The sequence below is a fragment of the Marmota monax genome, unplaced genomic scaffold (assembly GCF_021218885.2).
Source record: "Marmota monax isolate L192 unplaced genomic scaffold, Marmota_monax_Labrador192_F-V1.1 WCK01_AAM20220418_F8-fsc00011, whole genome shotgun sequence".
In the NCBI taxonomy this organism is placed as follows: domain Eukaryota; kingdom Metazoa; phylum Chordata; class Mammalia; order Rodentia; family Sciuridae; genus Marmota; species Marmota monax.
Genome location: NW_026693082.1, coordinates 2,840,595 through 2,863,756, shown reverse-complemented (window position 1 = coordinate 2,863,756; position 23,162 = coordinate 2,840,595). Strand labels below are relative to the sequence as shown.

At 42.1% G+C, this 23,162-nt stretch overlaps 1 long non-coding RNA gene across 1 annotated transcript; it reads left to right on the top strand.

Moving 5' to 3' along the window:
- Positions 1-289: 289 nt before the first annotated feature.
- On the top strand, positions 290-19,106 carry LOC124098975 (uncharacterized). The gene is made up of 3 exons (XR_006853790.2): positions 290-1,705; positions 15,876-16,047; positions 18,638-19,106. It is a non-coding gene; the product is annotated as an uncharacterized LOC124098975 (long non-coding RNA).
- The last annotated feature ends 4,056 nt before the right edge of the window (positions 19,107-23,162 follow it).

Below are 23,162 nucleotides of genomic sequence, written 5' to 3'. Positions count from 1 at the left end.
GTACCGGGTCATCTGTCCTTCCACAAGGGGGGGACAGGGCAGGTGGAGGATGAGAAGAACAGGGCATTGTGGGAGATGTCCATGTCCCAGAATCCTATGGAAGGCATCTTGTCAGTGGACCACCTGCCAATGCCCACTTTACAGAGGAGGAAGTGAGAGTCCAGAGAAGTCCAATAACTTCTCCAGGGCTGGGCGCAGAGCTCCAGGTCCCAGTCTCCTCACTGTCTGACGCTGTCTCCACCTTCTCATTGTCACCGCGCAGCAAGCTGACAGGTAGGAAAATGTGGGCAATGAAGCTAAGGGAAGGGAGAGAGCGTGTAAATAAAAAATAAAAAAAGAGGAGACCAAGTCCACTTCCTCTGCTTGGGGAGAGGCTTCTCTTTAGGCCCAGAGCCCTGACTCCTGGTTCCTGTGGTTCCTGGTCCCTCCTGGCACTCCTGACCTATAGCCCATAGAACAGAGGCTTGGAGACAGACCCGGGGTTGAATCCTGGCCCTGCCACATGTGACCTGTGTGAACTTGGACAAGTCACTTCACCTCTCTAGCCTGAGAGTCATCAGCTCTTTGCTAGGGTGGCACGTGTGGTGCCCTTACAACATGGTATGTGGTCACTGAGGATGGCCACCATTCCTCTCTTACCTCCTTCTCAGATGCGGTCATTGCCACCCCTCTTTCCTGTCCTGGGAGAGGCCATGTCGTAAGCATCACCACTGCTCAGGAGGGAGGGTTGAAGACAGCATCCCGAGGACCAAGGATGGGGTAAAACTGAGAGAAGAGCAGTGGGAGCCAGATTCGGGCCTTACTCGCCCTTTTTCCTGCACTCAGAGCCTCAGTCTCCTTACTCATGAATGGAACCTGTTTAACAGGCTCCCCATGAGCCTCAGACTGGGAGTGTGTTGGTCTGTTTCGTGGCTCTGGAAGAGAAAACCAGAGACTGTGTGATTTATAAAGAGCAGAAGTGTGTTAGCTCAGTCTAGAGACCAGGAAGTCCAATGTCAGGGTGCTGGAAGGTTTAGAGTTCTCATTCCCAGATGGGGCCTGGCATGCTGTGTGCCCTGGGGGGAGGGACACTTAGTCCTCTGCCCAGTGAAGGCAGAAGAGAGAAAAGGGGGCTGAGCTGACCCTTTTATAATGGCATCATTCCCACCCAGGAGGGCAGAGCACTCAACCTAATCACCTCCCACCTCTGAATACTGATAGATTGGCAATTAAATTTCAACGTGAGTTTTGCAGGGAATAAATATTCAAACCATAGCAAAGTGTAACCGGATCAGCCACTTGGCCTTCTGGTAAATGTCAGCAAATGACACTCCTAAGTACCCCAGGGCTGCCAGGTCACCCGAATTGACTGTGAGTCCACCCTGGCTGTCTCTTCGACCGTGACATCTCCCCTCTCTGGACTTGGGCCCTGGGTAGCTGGGGCCTCTGTAGCTCCCCTGGACAAAGAGACTTAGGACAGACAGCCTTCAAATTGTCCCTCTTTTATAAGCCAGTGTGTCTCTGTCTTTCCACTGAAGCAGGTGCCAGAGGACACAGCATTCTGAACACAATGCAGATCTCTTGAAGAGAATTTCCTTGGCCACACCCTGTTTTAAAAATAAACCAAGACGTAGCTTCAGGGCCCCAGTCAGTTGGTCATGAAGACATCATTTCCATGATTTCATTTCTGATTCACGGATGGAACTTGCTTGTCAGTGTTGTGCAGGTAAACTGCCCCTGGCATGGGCTGGGAGGGGGGAAGCTCTGGAGGGCACCATCTGCCAATTCCCGTGGCAGAAATACTGCCACGTGGCTGATCTCAAGCTGCCAATGCATGTCACTGAGTGCAGAGTTGGGAAGAGATGTGCACAGTTGGCTCTTGGGAGCCAAGGGGATCCGGCTGCAGCTCCCCTCTGCCTGAGACCTTCCTGGAGCACCAACTCAGCCGGGGGTCCCTGGGGTGAGGCATTATAGTACCTCCTGAAGGAAGCCCCAGAGATTTTCTCAAATGCTATGGCTCCAGTTCATCTGCAAAGATGATAGTGAGTCAACTTCTAGGGGTCAGACCTCTGTCCCAAGGGCAGTCATCCCTGGGACACCTGTGAACATTTGCATCCCTGAAGTTTCCCTGAAGGCCCAGCAATTCCTGGAGGGTCTTTTGTCTCTTGAGGGTGGTGGCAGAGGCAGAGCCTGGGGTCAAATACCAAGGGAAGTTTCCATCTGATCTGAGCAAATTCAGGTTTCCTTGACCTTTCCTCCATTAGAAAAAGGAAAAAGAAAGAGCATTGGAACCGGAGTCAGAAAATCTTGATCCAAATCAGAGTTCACTTCTATCAGTCATCAGCCTGGGGCAAAGCATCTCACCTCTCTGAACCTCAGAATCTTCATCTGGCTGGGCGCAGTGACACACAGCAATTTGGGAGGCTAAGACAAAGAGGAGGGCCAAGCCCCTCTCTGCCAGGCCTCCACAAGTTGGAGGCCAGCTCAGCAATTTAGCAAGGCCCTAAACAACTTATTAAAATGCTGTCTCAACACTCCAAGTCTCTCCAGGGTGAGGTGCCAACCTGCCTGATACCTTGGGGCTCACTCATGGGAACTCTGTGGCACTGGATGGGAGATGGAGCTGCAGTCCTAAAACCAAGACAGCAGTGGGCATTTGCATGGAGCACTAGAGACATGAAAACTGCCCCTGTCACCCATGTCTGCTGCTGGGCAGGATGGATGCACACGCTGAGTCCAGGGAAAGGAGATTCTGGAAATTTCTACTGATCCATATAGGACTCCTCACCAAACAACACAGGCATCAGACCACAACCTTTACTGTGACTGCATTTCTGCTCAGAATGACCAAAGATACCTTCCCAGACCCCAGTTCTACAACCAATAGTGGAGTAAGAGGAAAAAAAAAAAAGCAACAAATAAATAACCTGTAGTAGTAGATGGTGGCAGGGTTGGGGGAGGAGGGCATTGCAAGTTGAAAATGAGGTGGTGAATCCCGCTTCCAGGCAGAGGCACAGCTTCTGCTAGACAGGGGGACAGCTTTGAAATGGTGACACTGACTCTGCGCTAGAATCAGAGAAGGAAAAGATGCATCCTCCAGCCTGGCAGAGAGGGGCTTGGCAGGCTGCGACTGGGCAGAGGCAAAGTCTCTTCTACCCAGCACCACTGCTGCAACTGCAGGGACACCGAACTGAGCCCTTAGGACAATGTCCAATGCAGGCCAGCTCGTCAGTAATGAACAGCTCTTGCAGTCACGATGTGGCCTGGGTTCCTCCCCCGCAAGTGGCCATCTCTTCACTCCAAGTACATGTGATCTCTCCCTCCTTTGGAGTTTGCACAGAATTCTTAAGACATCTGTGGGTAAATCTGTCCACATTGACCAAGCTCCTGCTATGCCCTGTGAGGACACCATGGTGAGCAACCCTGGAGCTGACAGGGGTACCCAGAGCTACAGATGTGTGCAGCCAGGGATTTATACCAGTCAATGGTTCACAGGATACTTCTATGAGAAGGAGGTAGGACAGGTTCAAGTAGGACTTAGCCAAGGTTGGAGCAGATGGTGGGGGAGACATTCTAGAGAGAGGGAGCTGATTATGGAATAGTGAAGAGTAGAGAGGAGTGACTGGGGACATTGCCTAGAGAGGTGAGGGACAGTGACTCAGCACACCCTGTGGCTGAAGAAGGCCCAAGACCAGATAAGAGAGGTCCTTGTATACCATCTGGCTGAGCTTGACCCCAGGGCCCAGGGAAAGTCCTTGAAGGACCTGAGGTGTCCCCCAAACACTCCTGTTAAACAGGAATATTCAGAGGTGAAATGATTGTGAGAGCTGTCACCTAAGCAGTCTATCCTGTCTGCACCAGTCAGGTGCTACCTGTAGGCAAGGGGGCATGGCTGAGGAGGAGGCGGGTGCTGGGAGCACACCTGGGAGGGTTGGGGGGTGCTTCCCCCTACCCTCTTTCTCTATTTCCTCTACTTCCCTCTCCTGGCCCCTTCCCCATGATGTGGTTCACCTTGGGCCCAGAGCAATGGAGTGGAAACCGTGAGCCCCAGATAAACTTTCTCTCCTGGAAGTTGTTCTTGTCAGGTATTTTGGGCACAGCCACGAAAAGCTGACTAAAACACACGGTAAACAAAAAAGGACACGGGGTGATGTGATTGGGTCCTGAAAAGACCATTTTTACCGCCTTTTCCTAGTATTGCAATGTCCTCTGTGATGCGGTAAGCTCTGTGTGGGCAGAGCTGGGTCCCTCCCAGGCCCTCCCAGTCACATCCCCTGAGCACCAGTGGGTCCCGCACTCCCCACTCCTGGTGAGGAGTCATTGAGCAGCATTTCACCTTCATCCTCCGACCATGCCCTCTAGATAAATGGAGGAATATCAGCTCTCAATTCAAGATTCCTGGTATAAACCACAGCTGCGAAACCATGTGAATGCTCCCGTTGTCTCTTGAAGACTCAAAAAGATTTCAAAAAGAAAACCCTTTCATCATGAATTAAAAATATATATATATATTTTATATATCTTAAACTGCCCATTGCTTGCTTCTTAAAAACTACCTTTAAATTTTTAAAATGTCACATTTAACATCTACACATGATAGCTTAAGGCCTAGGAATACCATGAACTCCAGGAACCCAACACCCTGAGAACAGGAATGTCTCTAAGGTCACTGAAACACATTGAATGTCCCCCTCTTGACCCTTTCCTTTACCTCACCTCCAATCTAGGATAACCACCATCCTAAATTTTCTGTTTATTATCCCCTTGATTTTAAAAATTACAGTTTTGTAATACGAAGTTGAATTTTGCCTGGTTTTGACCTTCCTAAAACATTAGGAAGCCAACATACTATATGTTGGCTCTTCTGAGATTGTTTTGATTCAGTATTGTTTCTAAGATTTATTCTTATTTCTGGATATTGCTGATGGTCATCATTTTCACTGCTATATAACATTCCCATTGTGCGATCACAATATGATGTACTTGTCCATTCTCCTTTGATGACCATTTGGTTGTTTCTCGTTTTTGTATATTATGAGAAGTCCTACTATGAATATTCTTCCAGATGCTTCTTGGCACAAGCAAGAGCAACTCTAAAGCACATACTAGGAATTACTGGGACTCCCAATTGTTCCTGAATATCTGTACATTTTACATTCCATCAGCAAATAGTATATAAGAGAATTGAGGGAGAATGGGATACCATTGAGGTATTAATTTACATTATTTGCTTCCTAATGAGATTACATGTATATTATATGTTGGCTTTTCTGAAACACTTTTTGATTCACTGTTAACTTTATTAGCCATTTACTTCTCCTCTGAAATATATCTATCCACAACTGTTGCCCATTTTATCATTGGGTGGTATGAATTTCTCTTATTGATTTTTAGTAGTTCTTTAAAATTAATCCTTTATTTGTTACACATATTACAAGAATCAATTCCCAAACTGCTAATAAACTTTTTATTTGGGAGTAATGTTAAATTTAGGGAAGAATTTCAAAGACAGTACAAAAAATTATCATGTACTATTTACCTAGTTTCCATGAATGTTAATATTTTAAATTATCATGGGACATTTTTCAAAGCTAAGAAACCAACATTGACATACATTACTATCAACTAAACTCTAGACTTCAGATTTCACCAGTTTCTTTGGTCATGTCCTTTTTCTGTTTCAGGACCTGATTCAGGAAACCACTGTGGATTTAGTGTGAATTGTCTTAATTCCCTTTATGTTGTTATCTTTAGATGAATGGAGTTTTTCATTTTAATGTAGCTGCATTTACCAAACTTCTCATTGTGAATCAGTGCTCTGGGAAATTTATTTAAGAATTTCTTCCTGGGTGGACAGTGTAGCTCAATGCCAGAGCCATTACACCAGGGGCCCTGGGGCCAATCCTCAGCACTGAAAAAAAAATCTTCCTTATACCTATGCTGTTATGGCCCTTTTATATTTAAGTTTTGCATGGCACATTTAAGTCTTTCCTTTTTCAGGATCAATTATTGTGCATAGTATCAGGAAAAGATCCAGTTTCACTTTTTCCCTGTAGTAATAAATGTGCATGTCTTAGTTTGACTTGAAAGTCTCCATAGATGTTTGTGTTTATTTCTGAACTCTCAGTTCTAGGCCATGGATATATATCTATACTATGCCAGAAATAAACAATCATTATTATGCTAGCTTCATAGTAAGGTTTGAAATGAGGAAGTGTGCATTGTTCAACTTCATCCTTCTCAAGATTGCTTTACTCTTCTGAATCCCTTGTGTTTCTGTGGACTGTGTATCACGGGGAGGGAGACTCTTGGGATTTTGATAGGGAATACATTGAATCTATAGATCAATTTGGAAAGTAATGCCATCTTAACAATTTTAAAACTTTCAACCCATAAACTCTGTTTTCTTTCCATTTATCTTCATGTTCTCTCTTTCAATGATATCCTGTAATTTCTAGTAAGCAATTATTATCCTTCCCTGGTTAAACTGATTCTTTTTTTAAAAAATTATTGTGTAGTTGTAGATGGACAGCATGCCTTTATTTTACTTACTTATTTATTTTCATGCAGTGCTATGGATTGAACCCAAAGTTTCACATGTGCTAGCAAGCACTCTATCACTAAGCTACAGCCCCAGCACCCTAAACTGATTCTTAAAACTTTCTTCTTTTTGGTGCCATTGTAAATTGAATTTTCTTTACTTCATTTTCAGATTGTTCATTATTATATATAGAAATACAATGATTTTTACATAATAATCTTATACACATAATTATATTATCCTCAAATAGAGATAATTTTATTTCTTCCTTTCCAATCTTTTTCTTTCTCAATTTTCTTCTCTTATTGCTTTGGCTAGAATCTCTAGCCAAAGATTTATCTGTTCAAATAAAAGTGGTGGTAGTAGATGTCCTGTGTTGTTGCCAATCCATGGGGGAAGCTTTCATTTTTTAAATATTTTTTTATTTGTTCTAATTAGTTTACATGACAGTAGAATGTTCTGACACATCATACATAAATGGAGTATAACTTCTCATTCTTCTGGTTGTACATAGTTTAGGATCACACTGCTTGTGTAGTCACATATGCACATGGGGTATTAATGTACAGTTCATTCTATGCCCACTCCTATGCCCACTCCTATGCCCACTCCCCTTCCTTCACTCCCCTCTGCCTAATTTAAAGTACCTCTATTCTTCCCTAGGACCCCCCCATACTTATTGTGGATTAGCAAACATGTATTAGTGAAAACATTTAGCCTTTGGTTTCTTGGGATTGCTTATTTCATCCATTTACTGGCAAAGGCCATAATTTCATTCTTCTTTAAGGTTGAGTGACATTCTATTGTGTATATATACCACAGTTTCTTTATCCATTCATTTGTTGAAGGACATCTAAGTTGGTTCCATAGTTTGTCTATTGTAAATTGAGCTGCTATAAACATTGATGTGACTGTGTCACTGTAGTATGCTGATTTTAAGTCCTTTGGGTATAAACTGAGGATAGTTGGGTCAAATGGTGGTTCCATCCCAAGTTTCCTAAAGAATCTTCACACTGCTTTCCTGAGTGGTTGTACCAATTTGTAGTTCTGCCAACAATGTATGAGTGTACCCTTTTCCCCACATCCTCACCAACATTTATTGTTGCTTAGATTCTTGATAATTGCCATTCTGACTGGAGATGAAATCTTAGAATAGTTTTGATTTACATTTCTCTAATTGCTAGAGATGTTGAACATTTTCTGATATATTTGTTGATCGATTGTATTTCTTCTTCTGTAAAGTATCTGTTCAGTTCCCTAGCCCATTTTTTGATTGGGCTATTTGGATTTTTTTTTTGTGTGTGTGTGTGTGTTGGGGGCTTTTTATATATCCTGGAGATTAATGCTCTATCTGAGGTGCTTGTGGTAAAGATTTTTCACCATTAAATGTTATGTTGCCTGTGAGCTTCTCAAACATGCATTTCATCAGATTGATTGTTTCCTTCCTAGATCATGAAGAGATGTTGGGTTTTTTTAAATGCTCTTTCTACATCTACTCAGATATCATATGTTTCTATCTTTTATTCTATTAACATAATGTATTATGTAGGTTGAAACAACCTTGTATTCCTGGGATAAATCCCACCAGGCAGTGGTAGACTAAATCCTTTCTATATGTTACTGAATTGAAGTTGCTAGCATTTTGTTAAAGACCTGTGCCTCAGCAATCATCAGAAATATTGGTTTGTGGTTAGTTATCTTTTCTGTGATGTCTTTGTCTGGTTTCGATATGAGAGTAATATTAGATTCATAGAATGAGTTCGGAAAATTCTCTCCTATAATTGGAAGAATTTATGAAGGATTAGTGTTAATTCTTTTTAAAATAATTAATGGAATTTTCCAGTGAAGCCATCTGGTCCTAGGCTTCTTTTAGTGGGAACATTTTTAAAAAATATTATTGTTAGTTTAATTGCTTTACTTATTTTTTGCCTGTTCAAATATTCTACTTCTTCTGGGTCTACTTCATTAACTAGTACCTTTCTAAAAATTTATTCTTATTTCTTCTAGGTCATCTATCTAGTTTTTTGATATCCAATTGTTCACAGCATTCTCTTATAATCCTTTTTATTTTGATAAGGTCTATAGTAACAGCCCCTCAATCTTGATTTCAGTGATTTAAGTTCTCTCTTTTTCTTGGTAGACAAAGTTTTGTCAATTTTGATGATTTTATGCAGAAATAACTTTTGGTTTCATTGATTTTTCTGTATTGTTTTTCTTGTCTATTTCATTTATATCCATTCTAATCTTTATTATTACTCTCCTTGTTTTTAAATAATTAATTTTTTAAAGAGAGAGATTTTTTTAATATTTATTTTTTAGTTTTCAGTGGACACAACATCTTTATTTGTATGTGGTGCTGAGGATCAAACCCAGCACCACGAACATGCCAGGCGAGCGTGCTACCGCTTGAGCCACATCCCCAACCCCTTGTTTTTAATTTAATTTGCTCTTTTTATTTTTCAGTTTCTTAAGGTAGAAGGTTAGGTCATTATTTGACATAGATTTTTAAAAACTATAAATTCCATGCTTAGCCTTCATTAGTTGTGGTCTGTAAATATTGATATGTTGTGTTTTTATTCATCTCACAGTATATTCTAGTTTCCTTTTTGATTTGATTTTTTGCATATTAATCTTATGCATAGACATCTTACAAAGCTTATATTAATATTAATACTATTTCTACAGATAATTTTAAATAATATGTCTTGTATTTTTGATGTGAATGACATTATCATCTGTCATAAAAGACAGATTTTATTTTTCCTTTCCAGCACATATTTCTTTGGTTTATTTTTCTTTTGTCACTGTTCTGCATAAAACCCTGAGTACAAGGTTAAATAAAACATTTTCTTTTTTAAAAAATCTATTGTTTTAATGGCCAGACTCTCCCTTAAAATAAGGAATAAGACAAAGATGTTTATTTGGCTTCGAGTCTCTGTCTCATGGGGCCAGTTTTATTACACTGCTTCCCATGCCCATAGTGATTGCTTCAGGAACCCAAGGTGGCCTGTCAGCCCTATTTCGTAAGATCTGTCAAACTGGCTCTGGAGAAAATAACCCATTCTCTTCTCTATGACTGGAAAGCTTTAAGAACTCATTCAGAAATACCAATCCCATGAGCTCTGCAGAATAAATGAGCTTATTTCCAGGAATAACAAAATACAATGCTGACTCTCTCTCTCTTTTCCATAAACCTGAATTTTTTGCTGGAAAAATTGAAACAATTCTACCTCATGGGTTGTTAAAAATATTATGTAAATTAATGATTAAAAATATTTAGCACAAAGACAATACAACCTGCTAATTTTGTTAATGTTGACTTTTGTAATATTTGTGATATTAACATTACAACATTAATGTTATTGTTACTAATGTTAAAAGCAAGATTATTCTATGTATCAGCTTTGCATTCTCCTTTCTCTCTTGTTTTCATTTCCCTTCCCCAGAGTAGACTGTCAAGGAATAACCGTCCTCTGACTTGCTAGCTGAAGAAGAAACAAATATGATTCCCTTTATCCATATTAGGAGAGATAAAATGTGTATGATTAAGCATTGGTTAATGGCTTTGAGCACTATTTTTAATGCCTAGCATGTTTTATTTTACTGCTCACTTCCACCTCCAAAGTTCTGTTTCCAGAATGCAAACTCCAGCTTCTTTGCGTTTTTTTGGACATTTTATTGACCCTTTTAGGCATACACATATATAAATGAACTTACCGTTTTAAAAATTATCCACCTGAAATCTACAAAGCACACCCAGAAATTGTGTTTTACTTGGGTACTTTGCAGTGCTGGGAAGCAAACCCACGTCCTGGAGTGTGCTAAGCAAACACCATCACAGAGCTACAGCCCCGCCCAGGAACTATTTCCTAAAATCATAAATTTCTTTTCTTTTTCTAAATATTCTGTTTTAGATGTAGTTGGACAAAACACCTTTATTTTATTTTTATGTGGTGCTGACGATCAATCAAACCCAGCGGCCCCACATGTGTTAGGCATGTGCTCTACCGCTGAGCCACAGCCCCAGTCCCCGAAAAATGTAAATTTCTTATTGGAAAGATTAGTCTTCAGCCAATTAGTGGAATTTTCAAAATTATAAAAATCTTTCAGACGAGCGGAACAGACATCAATTGGTGGAAGATGAATAAAACTTTTTTAAAGCTTCAGAAAATTCTCCATATTTTAAAAATTGACCATTTCTTTCATTTTTTTTAACCTTTTAAAAATGTTTTCATTAGTGCATTATGGTCATACATGACAGTGGGGTCCATTTTGACATGACGCATGCATGGAAAATAGTTCGCTCCATTTCACTCCCCAGCGCTCCCTCTTTCCCTCCCCTCCTCTCCCCCTTCCTGTATTCTACTGGTCTCCCTTCTATTTATTTATTGTGTTTTTTTAAGTTGGAGTTTTATAGATAGACTTAAAGTGGAACTCACTGTGGTATATTCATATATGTACAACTCCAGCTTATGTGATTTTTCAAAAAAATTATTATTACTTTTTAACCAGAGAACAGTATAAAAGTTTTATTAAATTTACCTGTACATGAGGATCTTCACAAGAATGAATTCTAAAGAAATGATCAAAGCATAATGCATTTGTGAATATTTTTTCTTTTTTCTAATTTTTATTTATATATGACAGCAGAATGCATTACAATTCTTATTACACATATAGAGCACAATTTTTCATATCTCTGGTTGTATACAAAGTATATTCACACCAATTCGTGTCTTCATACATGTACTTTGGATAAACGTGATCATCATGTTCCACTATCATTTATAACCCCAAGCCCCCTCCCTTTCCCTCAAAAAAATTATTTTTAAAACTGATAAAATACATATAAAATTTACCTCGAGGACTGTGTTGACTGTACAGTTCAGAGGCATTACAATGCTATTCAAACATCATCACTCTGAATCTCCAGGACTCTTTAAAACTGGAAATCTATACTCACTGGAAATAACTCTCCCCTTCCTCTTCTCCCAGCCCCTCACAACCACCTTTCTACTTTCTATTTCTGTGAATTCAGTACTCTACATACCTCATTGCTATTTTGAAACTTAAATATCCTCAAGAGCTCATGTAATAAAGACTTGGTCTCCAGTATGGGGCTATTGGGAGGTGGGGCCCAGGTGACTGTGGCTGTGCCCTTGAAGGGGATTATGGGACCCCAGCCTCCTCTTCTCTTTCACTTCCTGTCCATCAGGTGAGTGACTTTGCTCTGCCTCATGCTCCTCCCATAGGCCTGAAATCAATGGAGCCAACTGGAATCATTGACTGGAAACTCTGAAACTGTGAGCCACAATAAACCTCTTCTCTTTATAATTTAGTTATCTCTGGTACTTGTTTTAGTGACAGGAAGCTGAATAGCACACTCATGTGAGTGGAATGATAATATTTTCTCCGTTGTGACTGGCTTGCTTCCCTTAGCGTCATGTTCTCAAGTTTCTTCCATGATTTAGCATGTCAGGTTTTCCATCCTTTTTTAAGGCTGAATAATCTTCCATTGTATGTATCTATGTACCACATTTTATTTGTCCATTCATTTATTTGTTGATAGCCACTTGGCTATTGAAAATAATGCTGTAATGACTCTGGGTGTTCAAATACCTCTTTACAATCCTGCTTTCAGTTCTTTTGAGTATATGTTCAGCAGCTCATATGATTTTAAAGAAAGAAATCCTGCAATTCCAGCACAAACCCTCCCTAGCTATTATTACTGCCCCCCCTCACTGGGAGGACCCCGAGACTCAGATAAGAACTTACTGACAATCTCACAGAGCTCATTGTTTATTTACAGCCCAACCCATCTGCTCCAAAGGCCATGTTCTTCCTGCTGTAATTTGCTCTCTGTCTCATCATACAGAAAACTATGGAAGATAATCAGTGGGTTCCCGAAACGGATGTGCTAAGGCATAAGGCCACAAATACAATCCCTTTTTAATATCCAAGGGATAAACAGAAAACATAGCGAATGAGGAAATATTGTTCACAAAGTTTTAAACAACACATTTGGAAATTAACCTGGTGTGTTAGTTTCAAGATCTTTTGAAAGAAAATGGTACCATTCTTGTTGGAGAAATAAAAGAAGTGTTAAAAGTTGGGTTTTGTTTCAAGATAGGAATTTTTGAGATGGCAAAGATCCAAGATCTCCTGCAGTTAATTATGCAAATACTTCAAAAACTCGTTAAAATTCCCACAGGAACTGTATACTTAAAAATCCTCCTGGAAAAACAATAGATAAGAACATTGGACTCAGGAAAGGAACATAGACAGAATCAAAGAACTCGACTTCCCAGATAATAAATAGTAAATAAAATATATTATTAAATGACAATCAACAGAACTATGTGATATTGACTTGAGAACAGAAAATTTAACCCATAAAATAAGGCATAGATTCTTGATATATGCCTAAATAAATATGCCAAATTTCTTGAAAACTTATGCCTAAATTTTATGACAGCTATTACCAAGACTAACTAGGAGGAAGAAGACGGGGGAAAAGAAATCATTTTCATTAAATGTCTTTGGAGAAACTGGATGACAAGAACAGCTGGTATTTAATGATACTAACTCTGTGCTGGAGTTATTCTAAGTATCATAATTTATCTAATCCTAACAAGAACTCAGTGAGGCATGTTCTATTATTATCTCAACTTTATAGATGAAGAAACTGAGTTACCAAGAGCTTGTATAAATTTTCTGGAAGACACCAGCAAATTAGGTGGCAGATTCCCCAAAGCAGTCTCAGCTAGGCCCAGCCTCAACCCCCTGTGACAGTGAGTATAACTGTTTAAGCAGTTATACTTCAAAAACCCTACTAAAAAAGAGAAAAGAAAGAAAGAAAGAAAATTATTTAAACGTCTATCTCAAATGTAAGAAGTAGAAATTATCAGTGACAGCGAATTGTTTTTAACTGATTTTACTTTTTGCGATGAGGTCTTGCCATGTTACCCGGGCTGGCCTTAAATTCCTGAACTCAAGTACCCTCCCTCCTGCCTCAGCCTCCCCAGTAGCTGGGACCACAGGTGCACCCCATGGTGCCTGGGGCTTGGCAAGTGATTTGTAAAATACCAGTATAAAAACAAAAATTTTGCTATAGAGAAGTTTGAAATTAGATGAAAGATTGTGAAAAGGCCCAGTTCAATCACCAAATGACTGAAATTAAAAGACTGACGGTACCAAGTGTTGGTGAGAACAGAGGGAGCAACTGGAACTCTCACAGGTGGTTTGTGGGGGTGTAAATTTATTCAACTACTTTGAAAAACTCTGGTGTTACCCATCAAAGCTACACATGCATATACAATATGACCCAGAAATTCTACACTAAAGCAAATACACGAGGGAAATGAGTATGTATGTTTCTCAAAAGACACATGCAAGCTATTGATAGCATTTTAATTTATAATAACCAAGAGTGTATGGGACATCTTTATTCACACTATCCAAAAAAGCTAGAAACAACCCAAACATCCATCAACAGAAGAACGGATAAATGGATTGTGAGAGATTCATACAATGGATTTCTACTCAGCCATAAAGGGAATCAGTGATACACAAGACAAATGAACTTCCCAGATGTTCAGCTGACTGTGAGAAGTCAGACACCAACAAGCTCATCCTGTGTGATCCCATTTGTATGATGTTCAAGAACAGGCAAAGCAATGGAAGGTTTTAAAGGATCAAAACTGTAAGTTCCCATTGGAGGGTGATGTCCTCGGGTGAGACACCCAGGGAATGTTTAGGGTGGTGGAAATGTTCTGTATCTCCACCTGGATGATGCTCCCATGTCCTAGTATGTCATTGTCCTGGAAGTCGTTAGCATGCAGACAGCTGTTGGTGAGGCTGTCAGTGACAAGGATGTGATATTGGGGTCATAGGACAGAGTTCTGGGGATGCCATGTTTTCAGGGCTGGAGCAGAAGGAAAAATCAATAAAGGTGCAGATGGACACATGGAAGAGAAGCCAGGGGTGCTGTGGGGATGCCCAGGAGAAGGGAGCATCAAGGAGGAGGCACCGGCACAGCCTCAGCCTATCTGCAGAAGACAGAATGGAGACATTGCACCTGGAAGCCATTAGCAACCATATTTAAAGTGGATCCCAACTGCCATCAGCAATGAAGTGCTCCAGGAAGGGTCACCTGTCTGTGGGGTGGAATGAGCCCGGGCCTTGCACAGTCTTGGGAGATAACAAAGTTAAGACAGAAGCTAAAGGACCAATATTCGAATGATTGTTTTTTAAGTAAATTATCTTTTAGGATTGGGTGGACTGAGAGTATCTTAAAGTTGATGCAACGGGGGAAAAGAGACAGTGGGAGGTAGAGAAGTCAGAAGTGATTGAGATACAAGAACTTGGAGGCTGCAGGAGAGACAGAAGCAGCACACAGAGAAGGATGGAGAGGGTGAGGGGAAGCAAAGACGGAGATGATGGGACACAGTGAGCCTCTTCAGTGAGCAGGACCTGAAGAAGGTGTCGAGTCCTTTACGGGATGCGCTGGGCATAAAATGTTAATAAAATGTGATGGTAAATTTCAAGGGTCATCTTGACTGGATGGAGGGCTGCCTGGAGAACTGTACAGGTTGCTTCTGGGTGATCCGTGAGAGCGTTTTGAGAGAAGAATGGTGAGCAGGTCAGTGAACCAAGTGAGTAAGAACCGCCCTTAATATGGTTGGACACCAGCCCATCTGCTGGGGTCTGGGTGTGATCACCTGAGATGGAACAAGAAGTGGAAAAGGGGGAAATGCTTACTTCTTCTTTCTGGAGCAGGGCATGTTTCTCCTGCTGCTGCCCTTGAACCCTATGCTCTTCAGCCACTGAATTCTAGGACTTGCACCTGTGGCTTCAGTGGGCTCCCGGGCCTTCAGCCTTGGACATGAGGCTGCACCTTGGGCTCCCTGGCTCTGAGACGTTGGCTTTTCCCAGCTCTCCAGTTTGCAGACATCCATCAGGAACTTTTCAGCCTCTGTGATCTCCAGAAAGGGGAGCCATTCTCCTAATTTATTAGCCAACAAAGATTTATTAACCAAGCTCCTAATAAGCATAGATAATTTATTGACTCTGATTCTTTGGAGAACCTTGATTAATACATAAGGCAAATATGGATATTTGGCATAGATAACTTCCAGGATCCCCAGTAGGTCTCTGAAATACATATAGTACTGAATCAGATACTTGTTATGTTTTTTCCAGTGCATAACACACATACATATGAAAAAGTTTAATGTATAAATTAGGCACATAAGAGGTTAACAGCAATAACTAATAATAATTTTTAAAAATACTGCAATAAGAGTCATTTAATTCTTATGGGTAACTTGTAGAGTTTCCTATTTAATATTTTCAGACTGTGGTTGACTATGAGTAACTGAATCCATGGACAATGGGGACTGTTACATCTGGACAGAGATGAGGCCATTTGGTGCTCACAGTGAGCTTTGAGAAGGACTTACTCTTTGAAGCCATGAATTGCCTCACACCAACTCCCAGGAGAATCTTCCAGGAGCATCTGTTCCTTGGTGAGTCTTTACCCCAGCTGCTGTTCACATGTGGGGACTCTTCTCTGCTATATCCCAGACCTGTGTGTCCCTGCACAGGCCACTAATGTGTGCCTTGTTGTGCCAGGTCCTCCCCATGGTGCAGGCCAAACAAAATCTGCTGCCCAAGGGTCCCTGTGCTGAGTTTGAGTCTGTCCATGTTATCAGTTACCAGACTTTGAGACACAGCAAACTATTGGGCTCTCTAAAGTCACACTTTCCTTCTGTACAAAATCGGGCTCATGTGATCTAATTCAGATATAAGAGCCTACTATTATGTTAATGAATGAGTCCCACAGGTTTGTTGAAATTTGCAGTAAATAGCAATGGCCATAACTAAGATGTGTGCATGTAGAGGCCACCGTGCTCTCTGATATATAGTGTCTCACTCAAACCCCAGCACCCTGGCGCTTGGCTGTTACCAGTATATGAGAAAACTAAGGCCTAAAGATGTCCAGTGACTCCAACATGACTCAGCTAATCAGGAGCCAGGTGATTTTTGTTTTTCCTGTATTTGTGGTCACAATTTTAAATTTTTTTTAAATAAAAGAACAAACATTTTTTTCCAGCAGTAGTTTTCAGAATAAGAGTTACATCCTGTGCAATGAAAATAGGCACTTGAATGTTGTGCAGGTTTTATTACACACAAACAAGCTTGACCCTCCCTGACCCTCCAGGTGGACCGAGGGGCTCCTTTCTAGTGCTCCTGTACACTGGGAAGCCATCTATTCCAGCACCATGTCCCCCAGTGCACACAAAGCTCCCCAAGGCAGTGCCCTGTGCTTCCATCTGTTTCCCAGGAGTTAGCATAGCCCGGCACAATGGAGCTGCCCAATAGTCACTGCTGAGTCAGGGAATCACTCTGGGTTGTTTCAAAATGGTCCAGAGATGGGATGCATTTCTACAAAACTGTACCTATTCTCCTCACAGTTTTGCTGGCCAAGCCTGAAGCTACTTTCACTTGTAACTTGTCTCCTCTTGTTTCTCAATGAACTCAGTAAAGGGCACAATAATTGGTTTGTTTATTAATCAGATATGGTTGATCAGTCCCCATGCACCTGGCGCTGTGCTGGAGATGGGGCCCCTGAAGAGTGGCTGAGCATGAGTGTCTAGGTTGTATATTGCCCAATCCCAGGGCTACATTTCCCTAAGGTGTCTCTGAGTGCTCCAAGCTTGAGGACACAGGAGTCGATCAGACAGAACTCCTCCTGGCCCAGAAAATGTTAGGTGAGGCAGGAGGGTGGGGTTCAACACTCTCAGTACCATGATCCCTAAGTCACCAAATATTGGCCTTTGAGTACCGAGGTGCCTCCTCGGGGAGATTCTTCCCCCAGAGTTTCCCACTTGGCACTAACTTTCGATCCCAGCTGAAGTTCCCCAGATGGATTTCTAGCCGTGGAAATGGAGGTTTCTAATGGAAATCCCTGAAGCCCTTTACTTAGAGCTGCTCTGGTGGGCACCACTCTAATTATTCAATTGCCTAATTCCATTTATCTTTCATGATCCATTATGCACCCCTGACAGGCTGCGTCTTCCTTAGCAGATACATAACCTAGCCTAATGGACTCTGGGTGAAGCCAACTACATAGACTAAGGGATTTTGCTGGTACCTAATTCTCCTAAACTATTATTTTATAAATGAACAAGGCAGACAGACACATTTTCTGCTTTAAGATAAATATTTTATGAATTGCCCCTCTGATACATTACCTTATTAGTACATTATCCTTATCCCTCCCCGAGCTTTGAAGAGCCTGGGCATACACTCAGGAGTACATTTGGGTGATTTTATTGAGCAGGCTGCTTTTATAATCTGTATCTGGGATGGAGGGAGTAAGAAATAATTTTGTCTCATAAAAAGGAAAAGTTTTTTAAATGTTGATTTGCTACTTTAGTGTGAAACTCTTTATCCAAGGACTTTTTGTTTAACCAGAGTGTATAGAGTCTACTAAAAAAAAAAAAATAGTCCTTTTTCCTTCCTGAGCACTCAGGACCACCCAATAGTAAGAAGAGTTTACACAATTCCAGGAGAGAGCTTCTTCCTTATTTTGAGAACAAAAAAGCACCATAAAAATGTCAATCTTTCTTTTTGAATTTCACTTTTTTTAAAAAAAAATGCAGTTTTTTAAAAAAACGCTTGTTTATTTCTTACCAAATAAGCTTGCATTTCTACTCTCCCCAGCCCCAGGAGCATTTTAAGCTATGGTGGGAGTGGGACTAGAGCTGGTGGTGACACTGGTGACTCCAAACACGGACCTTTCAATATCACTGTCCAAACTGTAAAAAGAAACTGGCTTGGGGCTGGGTTGTGGCTCAGTGGCAGAGCACTTGCCTAGCACATGTGAGGCACTGGGTTCGATTCTCAGCACTGCATATAAATAAAAAAAAAAAAAAATAGAGGTACATGAACAACCAAAAAATAAAAAAAGGAAGAAAAAAATGGCTTTAACCCACAATGGTCATTCCCTTGTCCGGAATAAATATTGTGCACATTTCCTCATGTCTGTGAACCAAAAGATGTACACTATTAAAATGATAAAATGCTCTAATCAGTTTTTTTTTTATTTTTTAGCAGGCTTCATTCCATAACCTGAAAGAAAACCAGGGACATGTACTCAATGCTGGAAGACCAAAGTGACTGTTCTGTGATCTCAGCCCACCCGTGGTCAGATAAAGACAAAGATTTGCGACTAGAAGCAAATACGCTAAATTCTAAGGTTTTTACCAGTGAGAAGTAGCCCTCAAGTTTGTTCCAGATATGATGGCAACATATCTGCTTCCAGAAATGAAATCAATCATGACGTTTTTAGGGATTAATTAGAATCAAATTGGTAGAGAACATGGAATAATAACCTTTGATAAAATGCCGCGGGACATTGAAATGGGAGCCATAGGAACCGGGAGGGACAGGTACCTAGTAGTGCATTTGCACAATCTTAGATTCTCCCTGGAGTATGTTTTACCTTTGCCATAAATGAAAACATTTAAATTTCTTTAAAATTACATTTAACTTAATTATACCCGGGCCCTGATACCGGTAAGCCCCCCATTTTGCCTGCTTTTCTTTCGGATGGAAGCGACCGGGCTCATCATTTCATAAAGACTTGTTTTTCTACAGGATGTTCGCTATGTGCAGAATGTTAATAGCCGGCGGAATATGAATAGGCTCTGTGGCTCCACTTGAAATATAGAAAAATGGGCCAGACATTAAAAAAGATAAAAGGGAAAAGGGCAGTAATGAATTTAGAGGAAAATGAACATTAATGGTACTAGCATTACTCATGTTCCACATAACAAATTATTGGAAATCTGTCAAGCACACCAAATTATCTACTCGTCGGCTGCTGCGGGGCCCTCTGCAGCCATCCCAAACCAGCAAAAGCAAGACAATTTAAGCTAATTTTACTATTTATAACAATAGAACAGGCCATTAAGATAAATTAATGTCATTATCAAGTTTCTATGAAAATGACAAATACCACTATTTCGAGCAGCTTAGAGGCTGTTGACTATAATGAAATCCGCTGCACAGGTACTAAAGAGAAACACTCCAAGTAATTATTTTCTAGTAGCCTGTTTGTTTCCTGACCATTCATTTGCTTTCACCACAATTAGTTCTGTACACAATATGGTGGTAACTAAACAGTCAACACTACGCAGCATTAGGACTAATTGGGCCATTAGGACGCAGTTTCTAGCCTTTTCCTTCCTAAAGAGAGCTGGGAGTAAACAGAGCACAGCAACAATGCGGGCACCATGCCGGCGGGGATTGTCTTAATTTAAAGGAGATCCAAACAGGATAATAAACTAGACAGGTGGAAAGCTTTGCATGGAACCCCCTCGGATCAGCCGGACAGTCACAAACTGAACCCTGCTGGAGCGTGTCCCCACACTTGGGGCCACCACACTGGGGGAGACCCAGAAGCAGCAAAACCCTGGGCGTGGGGACCTGCCATGCAGAGGGACCAGGAATTCCTGTCTGGTTCAAACCTGGAAACTCTTCTCCCACTGCCAGAGGCGATAACAAGTCATTCAAAGCCTGGCCATGAAAAACCCCATCTCCCTAATGGGTCTGTGCCGTCCGTGGCTTCTGGGTCATCATCTTAGGACCAAATTATTCAGCAGCTGTCTGCAGAGATGTCAGTTTTTCCTAAGTCAGACATCAATGGGAAAGAATTACCCCTGAAAAATTTGTGCATGATCAATAACAAGAAGAAGCAGTCAGAGAATCATAGTCTCCTGAGGTAGTAAGGTACTGCAGGAAGTAAGCTGTAAATTTTGCACCAGGCAGCAACTGTCCCAGAGCTTTTATATGATTCATTAATAAGGGCTGGGATTCGTTAGGCCCCTCAGGGTGGCTCTCGGTGCTGCCAGGGCCACGCTACCCTCCCTCACAGGGTATGCGAGCAGCAGCTCTGTGTTACCATTTGAAGCTGCCCATTTCGGATTCTCAGGAGATATGAAACACAAGCACCCATGTTTGATCTCCAAAGACCGTGGAGTACATAAGGAGCTAAAACAGCAACAGAATACCAAGAAGAGGCAAATCAAAAATTAAAAAACAAAGGCCCAACGGGGAACAGGTAACTGTGGTGCATGGGAGACACCTCGGCGAGCCACTACGCAAGACCTCAGAGTGGAACCCACTTTATAATGTGAGGTCTGCCCAGGTGCAGAACATGCAGTCAGCTGAAGGGGCTTTAAAGATGGATTCTTCAGGGGGATGACTACGAACAGAGGATCAAAGACCCACCTTTGACTTGCTCACCTGAATCCTCCCCGGCAGCCCCCAGCTCTCTCCCCAGGAGGCTCTCTTGCTCTTCACATTCAGCACCTGCAGACCTGTGTCTGCATAGACCTGTGCACAGCAGGGACAGCAAAATCAGGCTCCTCCAGGAAAAGTCATTTTTCCTGCCTTTGGAGCCTCTGAGGCCCTAAAGAGAAATGAAGCGGCCCTCAGTATCCCCTCAAATCCACACCACAGCCCTGCCTCCAAGTCCCTTCCTGCCTCTGCCATTCCCCGTCACACAGGTCCTCTCGCTCACCCCTGTGACCGCAGCCATATTGCACTCTACGGAAGGCAGGCAGGAGGTCTGCTTTCCTTCTTATCCTCCACAGCACCTAGGACAGAGTTAGCATTCCGTAGATAATTGCTCCTTCACAGAGCAGGGCTGTGGGCTTTCTGACAGTAGTGACCTGGGAAGAGGTAAAACGCAGGCCCCCACGATGCAGGGAGGAGACAGTGGGCTTCCTGAGAATGCTGATCCCCTGCTCTTGTCAGCTTAGGAAGAGCTATTTGAGAAGTGACCCATCTTTGATTCTGCAGCCTCTGCCACTGTGCTATTTGTTGATTCGGAAGCTAAGCATTCTCAAGGACGTGTGTTTGTCCCAACTACACAGATTGGGATACTCAGAGATTCTGGGTGCAGGGCCTGCCTGCCTCTATCCCAGGAGCCTCCTGGGATAACTTCAAAAGTCTCCTGGCTATGTGCCCACCCAGATGGGCCATCCAATTAGTAAAATTACTACTAATGGTTTTTAAAGACAGGGTTTCTGGGCAAAATATATGGTTCAGTAATTATATCTACCATCTAAATGATGATGATCATCATGATAAACCTTAACCCCACAGAGTTCAAAGCACTCTAAATAATTACATTAATTATTCTCAAACTTTCCCCAAGGGGCGGACCATTTCATTAAGCCTGCTTCCAGATGAGGAAGCCGAATGATCCAACGGCCAAAGTCCAGGGAATGGGCTGGAAGCTGCTTCTGCACAAGTAACTCATGAGAATTTCTGCTGAGGGCATGTCTGCTCTTTCATGCATCAGTGCCAAAGGGCCTGGTTGAGCCTTGGTGGCTTCCCCGGGCTGGGGAGGCAGTGATTTTGCCACCTGTGAGCCTTGCAGAGGCCTGGACTTAGGCTGAGTGGAGTGACGGCTTCCCAGGTCCAATCTCAGGGGCAGGCCAAGGAAATCATATGGCACCCGACTTCTTGTGCTCCTATTTAGGCCAAGGTTAAGTGCAGTGCTGCGTTTCATTTCTGAGCTTACTATGAGGCAGGCTTCCTTATGTGAAGAAAATGGAAGATCACACAATTCAAAAACCATGCCCAGACCTTGGTAAGCCTGGTGGATGCAGAGGTGGACTTGGAATTAGTTCCATCTGCTTGAGGGGCTCTGTGCTGTGCTCCCAGGAGCCTTAAGGGTCCTCCTTCAGCAAGTGCAAGTTTACAGAATCCTGGCCCCACCACCTCCCACCCTTTGGCCTTGGACCAGCTTCATATACCTGCTGGGCCTCAGCTTCCCCATCCATGAAATGGGGTTGAACATAACCCTATTTGATCATTGCAAATATTAAGATAAATTAGTTCCCATTCCATAACCAGCACAGAACCTCTTTGACCTCGTCTGGTTGATTTCAAAGCTTCCAGTGCTGCACTAGCCGATTACTGGCTGTAACAACCTCATTCTGCAAAAATCACACTGGCTTTTACAGGTCTTTACGGGAAGGAAATAGGCTAATGCACTGTTTTCCCATGTATGTCAGTAGCCCAATCTCTCTCTAATGGGCTCAAATTGCAGTTTTAAAACCTAAACCATGAACTTAAACTCTCTCACAGACGTGCAGGAGAGGAATCCTTACTTCCTATGCTTCTAGTGCAAAAAAAAAAAAGACAGAGGAAAAACATGTGGCCTGCCTTCCTCTGAACAACAGACTGCATAAAGAGGCGTAGCAAAGTGACTGTGACCTCAATAGAACTTTTCCTGCTAAAAGGTGAGTTGAGAGGGAAATTCGGGAAAACCTCCCGATTTCAGAGTGAGTAACAGGTTTGAAAACTGTCAGTCTCCCCCTTGACATTCTTCGCAAGCCCCCATTCTACCACAAACCCAATCTTGCTGCCTCAAGAAATTTAGAGCAGAGCCTTAGAATAGGGCCAAGGGTCAGGGGCTCCAACTCCGTTCGCTGCAGACAACTGACCTGTACCACCCTCCTGTCTGATCCGGGCTACTTTTTGAACACCTGCCGCCATATTCCTACAGCAGACTCCCAGGCCCTCTGAGCTGCTTGGATTGGTGCTGCTGTTAAGGACATTG